The following is an 11,081-nucleotide window of genomic DNA, read 5'->3' as shown; positions in this document are numbered from 1 at the left end:
AGCATCTGTCCTAGTGATGGGTTTTGGCTAAAATGTCAACTTTTTATTCCTTTCCATAGATACCCTCTGACCTGCTGAATTCCTCCAGCATTTCCTGTGGATTTATCAGCTGCTGGGAGGGGCAGAGTTAGTAGGGAGAATGAAATGGGTTTCATCAGTGTAAACGGGGGTTTGAATTACAAACTGCTGGAGGAACTCAGCAGGTATGGCACATTTGTGGACAGAACTGTCCAGGCAGCATTTTGGGTCAAAACCCTTAACCTGGACTGCGTTGATTGCCAGCATGGGTTTGGGGAGCCAAAGGGCCTGTATCTAATGGACAACTATGAAAGAGTGAATTATATAAAGTTGCAGAATTCATTATCCAGCCGTGTGGGTGTTAAATGGTTCCAGAATGACAATGTGGTTTTTCTGTTTCTCTGCCTTACAGATAAATGCAGTGTCTGTGGTTCAGCCTGCAAATATTTGCCACTGTCAGACAAAGTAAGCATCTACAAAGTCTGGCCCTCCTTCTTCAGGAAATTGTATCTGGGGTAACTTAGAGCAAGTAACATGATGACCCTTACCTGCCTGGGTTGCCAGTCCATCTGAGGAAGAATTTGTTGCTGTACTCAAGAGGTTAGCAGGTAGCCCTAAGTTTCAGGGAACTGAGGTTGAGGTGGAGCTTTGTACATACAGTAAAGCTCCAATAAACTGGTTATTGGTCCTGCCTTTGCTGATTTTCCCCAGAATTAATACTCCAATGTAATTTTAATTCAAGTTTTCTTTTAACTTTATACGGTATTTTATTAAGTAAACAATCGTTTTAAAGGGCATGGAATTGAAATTCACATATTATTGTTACATATCCTGAGATACAGTGAAAAGCTGGTCTTTCATACTTGGAAAAGGGCACAGGATTTCAAAGGCAACTTTCGAAACAAGACCCTGGTGAAATATGGAGCTGGTGTGCTTGTGAGTTTCAGAGATCCAGGTGTCCAGCGAGATTCAGGGAACCGGGTCTCCGGTGAGATTCAGGGATCCGGGTCTCTGGTGAGGTTCAGCGATCCGGGTCTCCGGTGAGATTCAGGGATCCGGGTCTCCGGTGAGATTCAGGGATCCGGGTCTCCGGTGAGATTCAGGGAACTGGGTCTCCGGTGAGATTCAGGGATCCGGGTCTTCGGTGAGGTTCAGGGATCCGGGTCTCCGGTGAGGTTCAGGGAACTGGGTCTCTGGTGAGGTTCAGCGATCCGGGTCTCCGGTGAGATTCAGGGATCCGGGTCTCCGGTGAGATTCAGGGATCCGGGTCTCCGGTGAGATTCAGGGAACTGGGTCTCCGGTGAGATTCAGGGAACTGGGTCTCCGGTGAGATTCAGGGATCCGGGTCTCCGGTGAGATTCAGGGAACTGGGTCTCCGGTGAGATTCAGGGATCCGGGTCTTCGGTGAGGTTCAGGGATCCGGGTCTCCGGTGAGGTTCAGGGAACCGGGTCTCCGGTGAGATTCAGGGATCCGGGTCTCCGGTGAGGTTCAGGGATCCGGGTCTCCGGTGAGATTCAGGGAACCGGGTCTCCGGTGAGATTCAGGGAACCGGGTCTCCGGTGAGATTCAGGGAACCGGGTCTCCGGTGAGGTTCAGGGATCCGGGTCTCCGGTGAGATTCAGGGAACCGGGTCTCCGGTGAGATTCAGGGATCCGGGTCTCCGGTGAGGTTCAGGGATCCGGGTCTCCGGTGAGATTCAGGGATCCGGGTCTCCGGTGAGGTTCAGGGATCCGGGTCTCCGGTGAGATTCAGGGAACCGGGTCTCCGGTGAGGTTCAGCGATCCGGGTCTCCGGTGAGATTCAGGGATCCGGGTCTCCGGTGAGATTCAGGGAACCGGGTCTCTGGTGAGATTCAGGGATTTGGGACTCTGGTGAGATTCAGGGAACCGGGGCTCCACTGACAATCAGAGAATCAGGAATATTCAGGGAAGTACTGGGACAGCAAGGACCCTTGGTGTGTTGGAAGGGAAAACAGTAAACATCGCCTGGTAAACCTGACCATGACTGGGATTGCAGATGATCAGAATTTTACAAGTAAAAGCGGAGGATGGGATTGTATTCCAGGGGATGAGTTGATTGGAGAGCTGGGGATAAATTACCAGAACTTCACAGTGATAGGCTGCCTCAATGGCAGCTCACATCGTGAGATCAGGAATTGGCAAGCACTGGAAATCTGAAACACAAACTGGGAAAAAAATCTGTAAAGGTCAGGCACCATCTGTGGAAAGAGGAGCAGAGATAACTCTTCAGGATGAAGACCTCATTGGAGTCGACCTGAGGTACAAACTCTCGTACTCATTCCACAGATGCTGAGAGACTTTCCAATGCCTCTTTTTTGCTGCAATTCCCTTGAGCCTGGAGGTGAATTAGATGGGAAAGGTGCAAGTATGGTGGATGCCACCCCTTACACAGGCAATCCTTCAGGTGGGGCGGGGTTGACACAAGAGAAGACTCCAACCCCTCTGTTCCCCTGCAGATGGCGGCCCACGAACGAATGTACTTCAGGAAACCATCAGACATCTGTCGGAAATACCTGGAGCACATCGCGCAGGTGAGTGGCCGTCTCCCGCGAGGGTAGTGTCACAAACAGATCTGTGCACTGGAACCTGGCAGGTTATGGCTGCCACTAACAAGGACCTGACGGCTGGCGCCCTTGCACCAGCGGTGTATCGCAACTGACCTTTCTCCCTCAGCACCACGTTCCTGCACTGGCCCCCATCTCCCTCACCTCTCTTCATGTCCAAAAATATACAGATGTACTCAGTGACGGAACCCCATAGCCTCTAAGTCAGTGCATTCGAGAGATTCTCCCAGCCCTCCTGGGGGTTAAAATTCCCTGACTCTGCCCTAACAGCTGATCCCAGAATCAGATATAATGTCACAGGCATATGTCGTGAAATTTGTTAACTTTAAACCCCTCTCCAATCTGGATGTCCCTATCAGGTGAAATGTCTCTGTGTCCACATTGTTGAACCCAAGAGAGACTTGCTTATTTCACTTGGCTTTCCCAAGCTCTGGCAGACAAGCTTAGTCTGCTTACTGTCTCCTCATGGGACAATTCATCCTCGTTACCCCATCTCAGGAACTGAGGTAGCGAGCCTGCACTGCGGTCCAAACCGGTACACAATATTTCAAGTGCTATGTCACCAGGACTCTGTATAGTTATAGAAAGACAACTCTGCTATAACGCTAACACAAGAGATTCTGCACATGCTGGAAATCCAGAGCAACACGCACAAAATACTGGAACTCAGCAGGCCAGGCAGCATCTATGAAGAGGAATCAACAGTTGACAAACCCTCTTGAAACTACGACTGTTTATACCCTTTACAGATGCTGCCTGACTTGCTGAGTTCCTCCAGCATTTTGTATATGTGGTTCTACTCTTATACTCCCTATATTGCAAATTTCCTCTTCCTTGGGTCAGACACCAGACCCGTACACAGTATTCCAGGGGGCGTCTTGCCAGGGCCTTGGTTTGTTCAGGCAAGGAATCTGAGAACTTCCCGTCACTGCAAACACCTGGATTTGTTCAGACAGATGGATAATGTAGGAGTAGTGAAGGAATTAAACTACAAGAGAGTTGTATGTTTAAACGGATTGCGACAGAATTAATTCAGACCACACCCCCATAATATGCAATGGAAATCCAATTTAAAGTAATCCTCAGGAGTAGGTATACTATTCAGAGGAAGCTTCTGTGTATTAACATTTCTACTTCCGATGCATTGGTTGATTAATCCCTGGGTTTATAGTGTCTGGTTTGTGCGACTGGGTTCAGTGACAAGCCCTCGTTTAAACTTTTTGTCTCTGTGACGGTGGGGTCAGTGAACAACCCTGGTATAAACTGTCTGGTCTCTGGGACAGTGGGGTCAGTGACAAACCCTGGTTTAAACTGTTTGATCTCTGGGACAGTGGGGTCAGTGAACAGCCCTGGTTTAAAATGTCTGGTCTCTGGGACTGTACTGTTCTTGCTCGGCGTGTAAGATAACGCGGAACTAAACACCGAGATAAACCTTTGTCAATAACGACAGGATCACAGTAAGATTAACCGTTCACTGTTCACTCTTGCACATTGACGTATGGTGAAAAAGTGTTGCTTTCACAGTGTTTCTGGTGCGTAGGGAGAAAACTTTGCTGCTGCTTGCTCGCACATGTCGGCCCCCACCTTCCATTTTTCCAAACCGGTATTTTCCCACAGGACGCGGCGAAACCGGATGTGACGTCATCGCATGCCGCGATCTCTTGGAGACAACTTTAAACAATCCTAACTTTAACTAGAATGCTAACAAACGAATCACTAAGTGAAAATATTATAAACTAAATAACTACCATAAAGGCAGCACAGGGACAGTGGGGTCAGTGACAAGCCCTGATTTAAACTGTTTGATCTCTGGGACGGTGGGGTCAGTGACAAGCCCTGGTTTAAACTGTCTGGTCTCTGGGACGGTGCGGTCAGTGACAAGCCCTGGTTTAAACTATTTGATCTCTGGGACGGTGGGGTCAGTGACAAGCCCTGATTTAAACTGTTTGATGTCTGGGACGGTGGGGTCAGTGACAAGCCCTGGTTTAAACTGTCTGGTCTCTGGGATGGTGGGGTCAGTGACAAGCCCTGGTTTAAACTGTTTGACGTCTGGGACGGTGGGGTCAGTGACAAGCCCTGGTTTAAACTATTTGATCTTTGGGATGGTGGGGTCAGTGACAAGCCCTGATTTAAACTGTTTGATGACTGGGACGGTGGGGTCAGTGACAAGCCCTGGTTTAAACTATTTGATCTCTGGGACGGTGGGGTCAGTGACAAGCCCTGATTTAAACTGTTTGATCTCTGGGATGGTGGGGTCAGTGACAAGCCCTGGTTTAAACTGTCTGGTCTCTGGGACGGTGGGGTCAGTGACAAGCCCTGATTTAAACTGTTTGATCTCTGGGACAGTGGGGTCAGTGAACAGCCCTGGTTTTCTGGTACCTACTTCTCTCTCTTGCTGCTCCTTCCCAGGTGACCAGATTCCAATGGAAGCAGACTGAGATGCTGCTTGCCTTCTACAAGCACAAGCTTTCTAGAACTGAGTTGGCTCTGCAGGAGGCCCAGAACAAAATCCAAATGCAGGAGAAGTGAGTGTTTCTGTCAGCGTCAACCAGGGTTTGCTCTTCGTTGTGCTTTATTGTCGGCATTCTGCATTCCTGCCTGGCTACCTCATCACTATTCATTATTCCTCCTGGATCCATCCCTGTGGATTGTTAGCCTCCTGACTCAATATTCTGACCAACATCACTCTCCCTATGATTTAATTTTACCCAAATGTTAATTATTGCTGTGATGTGGATTTCCATACAGTCATTATTACTGTGCTTTAATACTTCTTATTGGTTGTGTGGACCCTGACCCTCAGCACAGTAGCTCCCGATCTCATGGCGCAGGAATCGCAGGGTGCAAGGCAGTGAAGGTAGGTCAGTTTGTCCCAGGGGGCTGACATCAGCTTTTGTCCAGTGCAGCTGCCCAACACGGGGCAGCAGCTGCGGGGAGGTGTCATATTGACCTGCTACAGTGCAGCAGGTTTTATCTGCCTTCCCATGGGGAAAGCTAAAGTCTAACCTGTTCATCACTGGCCTCATGTTCTGCAGTAGCATCACCTGATCAGCCTATTTTTAGTGAGATTTTACCAGAACTGCAGAAAGAGGTTACATATTTCAGTCCTCTTTTTGGTTAAGGTTCAATGCCCAACTGTCTGTAAGATCAGGGATGGTCTGACTGATATTAAACTGCAGTAATGCTACAGCTAAGTCAGGGATTTCCAACCTTTGTTATACCATGGACTAATACTGTTAAGCAGGGGTGTGTGGACTCTATCTAACTGGACTATCAAACCACAGTGGTACTATACATGTCTGGAATATTTAACTGGAACGTTAACCCGCAGGGAATCAGCAGCACTGAAGAACCAACTTAGCGACATGAAGACGATGTTAGCCCTCAAAAAGGTGAGTCTTCACCTGTGACAGAATCGACACCAGAGGGATTAAGGGACAGAATGCTATCCTTCAGGGCCTTTGTTTCCTGGGTGCATCTCCTCTAGTATTTCCTTTCCTCGCACCCTGACTCTGCTGTCCTCCTCTTACCCTCACCATCCTTGTACCCTGAAAAATTTCACACACCCTCCTGCCCAAACCCTTACCCTCACAATTTCCCTCACACCATTGTAGCCCACCTCCTAGCTCTTTTAAAGACAGAGATGCTACTCTGACACCTACCGCACCCCACCTCCCAGACCCTTTACAGTGAGAGACCTCACTGACACCTACTGAACCACACCTCCCAGACCCTTTACAGTCAGTATGTCTTTACTCTGACACCTACTGAAAAACACCTCCCAGACCCTTTACACTGAGAGTCCTCACTCTGACACCTACTGAACCCCACCTCCCAGACCCTTTACACTGTGAGTCCTCACTGACACCTACTGAACCCCACCTCCCAGATCCTTTAGACTGAGAGTCCCCACTGTGACACCTATTGGACCACACCTCCCAGACCCTTTACAGTCAATAGGGGTCCCCACTCTGAAAGCTACTGAACCCCACCTCCCCGAATCTTTACACTCAGAGTCCCCACTCTGACACATTCTGAACACCACCTCCCAGACCGTTTACACTGAGAGTCCCCACTGTGACACTTGCTGAACCCCACCTCCCACTGCCTTTACACTCAGAGTAGTCACTGACACCTACTGAACCGCACTTCCCAGACCCTTTACATTGAGAGTCCCCACTCTGACACCTACTGAACCCGACCTCCTATACCCTTTACACCGAGAGTCCTCACTCTGACACCTACTGAACCACAGCTCCAAGACACTTTAGACTGAGAGTCCTCACTCTGACACCTACTGAACACCACCTCCCAGACCTTTGACACTGAGCATCCTCATTCGGAATCCTACTGAACCCCACCTCCCAGACCCTTTACACTGAGAGTCCCCACTCTGACACCTACGGAACACCAGCTCCCAGAGCCTTTACACTGAAAATCCTCACCCTGACACTTACTGAACCCCATCTGCCAGACGCTTTAAACTGAGAGTCATCACTCTGACACCTACAGAACACCACCCAACAGACCCTTTACAATCAATATGAGTCCTCACTCTGAAACCTACTGATACCCACCTCCCAGACCCTTTACACTGAGAGTCCCCACACTGACACCTACTGAACCCTACCTCCCAGACGCTTTAAACTGAGTCATCATTCTGACCCCTACAGAAACCCTACCTCCCAGACCCTTTACAGTCAATATGAGTCCTGACTTTGAAACCTACTGATCCCCACCTTTGAGTCACTTTACACTTAGAGTCCCCACTCAGACACCTACTGAACCCCACCTCCCAGACACTACACTGAGAGTCCCCACTCTGACACCTACTGAACCCCACCTCCCAGACACTTTACACTGTGAGTCTTCACTGACACCTACTGAACCCCACCTCCCAGACCCTTTACAGTCAATATGAGTCCTGACTCAGAAACCTACTGATCCCCACCTGCCAGACCCTTTACATTGTGAGTCCTCACTGACACCTACTGAACTGCACTTCCCAGACCCTTTACACTGAGAATTCCCACTCTGACACCTACTGAACCCGACCTCCCAGACCTTTTACACTGCGAGTTGTCACTCTAACACCTGCTGAACTCCAACTCCTGGACCCTTTCCACTGAGAGTCCTCACTCTAACACCTACTGAACGCCGCCTCCCACTGCTTTACACTGAGAGCATTCACTAACACCTACTGATCCCCACCTCCCAGACCGTTTACACTGAGAGTCCCCAGTCTGACACCTACTGAACCCGACCTCCTATACCTTTCACACAGAGTCCCCACTCTGACACATACTGAACCCCACCTTCCAGACCTTTTCCACTGAGAGTCCCCACTCTGACACCTACTGAACCCCAACTACCAAACACTTTACACTGAGAGTCCTCACTCTAACACCTACTGAACCCCACCTGCCACTGCTTTACACTGAGAGCATTCACTGACACCTACAGAACCCAACCTCCCAGACCCTTTACAGTCAATATGTCCTGACTCTGAAACCTAGTGATCCCCACCTTCCAGACCCTTTACACTGAGAGTCCCCCGTCTGACACCTACTGAACCCGACCTCCTATACACTTCACACTGAGAGTCCCCACTCTGACACATACTGAACCCCACCTTCCAGACCCTTTCCACTGAGAGTCCCCACTCTGACACCTACTGAACCCTAACTCCCAAACACTTTACACTGAGGTCTCACTCTGAAACCTACTGATTCCCACCTCCCAGACCCTTTATATTCAGTGTCCCCACACTGACCCCTACTGATCCCTACCTCCCAGACCCTTTACAGTCAATACCTGACATTGAAACCTACTGATCCCCACCTCAGAGTCCCTTTACACTTAGAGTCCCCACTCTGAGACCTACTGAACCCGAGCTCCTAGACCAGGGGTCGGCAACGTTTACCACTGAAAGAGCCAATATGGACCCATTTCCCACAGAAAAGAAAACACTGGGAGCCACAAAATGAAATAACACTGCATACAACGGGTTTTTTTTGTCTTTATGCTATGTATAAACAAACTATAATGTGTTGCATTTATGAAATTGATGAACTCCTGCAGAGAAAACGAAATTACATTTCTGCATGCAACAAAAACATTTTGAACTCCGAAAAAAAGACGTTGGGTTGAAGGTTACTCCATAGTTAGCCTACCTTGGATCGAAGAATTAAAAGAATGCGCGCACTGGCGGGTGTCAGGCATTGGCAGTTGTGATGTATATTAATAGCGATAAAAAAACACGTAGCGGTGTAGCGCTACACGCAGCGCTAAAATAAAGACTGCAGTCAAAGGTAACGTTATTCAAACAAAACAGCCTTGCTTTAAAGTCTCCCTCAACCTGTCCCCGTGGGCGCGGATGCTCCAAAAGTCACGTACTCACAAACCCCCGTAGGCTATCTCCCTTAGCCGGAACGGTGGCTAATTGTGAGCCGGTTCGGATGTGCCAGGAAACGGTGTCTCCACAAAGTTTTCAGATTGTACAAGATCACCATAATCTTCAAATTTCGAATTACATTTCAAAAGCTAACAAACCACGGGGAGCCGCATCACAGAGATCAAAGAGCCGCATGTGGCTCCGGAGCCGCAGGTTGCCGACCTCTGTCCTAGACACTTTACACTGAGAGTCCCCACTCTGACACATACTGAACCCCACGTCCCAGACCCTGTACACTGACAGCCCTCACTCTGACACCTACTGAACCACACCTCCCAGTCCCTTTACAGTCAATAGGGGTCCTCACTCTGAAAGCTACTGAACCCCACCTCCCCGACTCTTTACACTCAGAGACCCCACTCTGACACATTCTGAACCCCACCTCCCAGACCTTTTACAGTCAATATGAGTCCTGACTCTGAAACCTACTGATCCCAACCTGCCAGACCCTTTACACTGTGAGTCCTGTCTGACACCTACTGAACCCCACCTCCCACTGCCTTTACACTGAGAGTAGTCACTGACACCTACTGAACCGCACTTTCCAGACCCTTTACACTGAGAGTCCCCAGTCTGACACCTACTGAACTCAACCTCCTATACACTTTACACTGAGTTTCCCCACTCTGACACCTACTTAACCCGACCTCCCAGACCCTTTACACTGAGAGTTGTCACTCTTAACACCTGCTGAACTCCAACTCCTTGACCCTTTACACTGAGAGTTTTCACTCTAACACCTACTGAACCCCACCTCCCAGACCCTTTACATTGAAAATCCTCACTCTGACACCTACTGAACCATACCTCCCAGACACTTTACACTGAGAGTCCCAACTTGGAAACCTGCTGAACCCCACCTCCCAGAGACTTTACATTGACAGTTCCCACTCTGACACATTCTGAAGACCACCTCCCAGACACTTTACAGTCAATATGAGTCCTGACTCTGAAACCTACTGATCCCCACCTGCCAGACCCTTTACACTGTGAGTCCTCACTGACACCTACTGAACTGCACTTCCCAGACCCTTTACACTGAGAGTACCCACTCTGAAACCTACTGAACCCGACCTCCTGGTCCCTTTACACTGAGAATTCCCACTCTGACACCTACTGAACTCGACCTCCCAGACCTTTTACACTGCGAGTTGTCACTCTAACACCTGCTGAACTCCAACTCCTGGACCCTTTACACTGAGAGTCCTCACTCTAAAATCTACTGAACCCCACCTCCCACTGCTTTACACTGAGAGCATTCACTGACACCTACTGAACCCAACCTCCCAGACCCTTTACAGTCAATATGAGTCCTGACTCTGAAACCTACTGATCCCCACCTCCCAGACCCTTTACACTGAGCGTCCCCAGTCTGACACCTACCGAACCCGACCTCCTATACCTTTCACACTGAGAGTCCCCACTCTGACACATAATGAACCCCACCTTCCAGACCCTTTCCACTGAGAGTCCCCACTCTGACACCTACTGAACCCCAACTACCAAACACTTTACACTGAGATGTCTCACTCTGACACCTTCTGAACCCCACCTCCCAGACGCTTTAAACTGAGAGTCATCACTCTGACCCCGAAAGAACCCCATCCAACAGACATTTACAATCAATATGAGTCCTCCGTCTGAAACTTACTGATCCCCACCTCCCAGACCCTTTATACTCAGTGTCCCCACACTGACCCCTACTGAACCTTCCCTCCCAGACTCTTTACAGTCAATACGAGTCCTGACTTTGAAAACTACTCATCCCCACCTCCGAGTCCCTTTACACTTAGAGTCCCCACTCTGACACCTAATGAACCCCACCTCCCAGACCCTTTACACTGAAAATCCTCACTCTGACACCTACTGAACCCGACCTCCCAGACTTTTAAACTGCGAGTTGTCACTCTAAAACCTGCTGAACTCCAACTCCTTGACCCTTTACACTGAGGGTCCTCACTCTAACACCTACTGAACCCCACCTGCCACTGCTTTACACTGAGAGCATTCACTGACACCTACAG

General features: G+C 49.3%; 1 long non-coding RNA gene across 1 annotated transcript in view; it reads left to right on the top strand.

The window, feature by feature from the left end:
• Positions 1 to 5,430: 5,430 nt before the first annotated feature.
• The window catches only part of LOC132381843 (uncharacterized), a 34,303-nt gene continuing 28,652 nt past the window's right edge, over positions 5,431 to 11,081 (top strand). Inside the window, exons 1-2 of the long non-coding RNA XR_009508131.1 lie at positions 5,431 to 5,460; positions 5,935 to 5,995. This is a non-coding gene — a long non-coding RNA (uncharacterized LOC132381843). The remainder of the gene's footprint in view (positions 5,461 to 5,934; positions 5,996 to 11,081) is intronic.

The sequence above is a fragment of the Hypanus sabinus genome, chromosome 26 (genome assembly GCF_030144855.1).
Source record: "Hypanus sabinus isolate sHypSab1 chromosome 26, sHypSab1.hap1, whole genome shotgun sequence".
NCBI classification, from domain to species: domain Eukaryota; kingdom Metazoa; phylum Chordata; class Chondrichthyes; order Myliobatiformes; family Dasyatidae; genus Hypanus; species Hypanus sabinus.
This window is presented reverse-complemented; position numbering and strand designations above follow the sequence as displayed.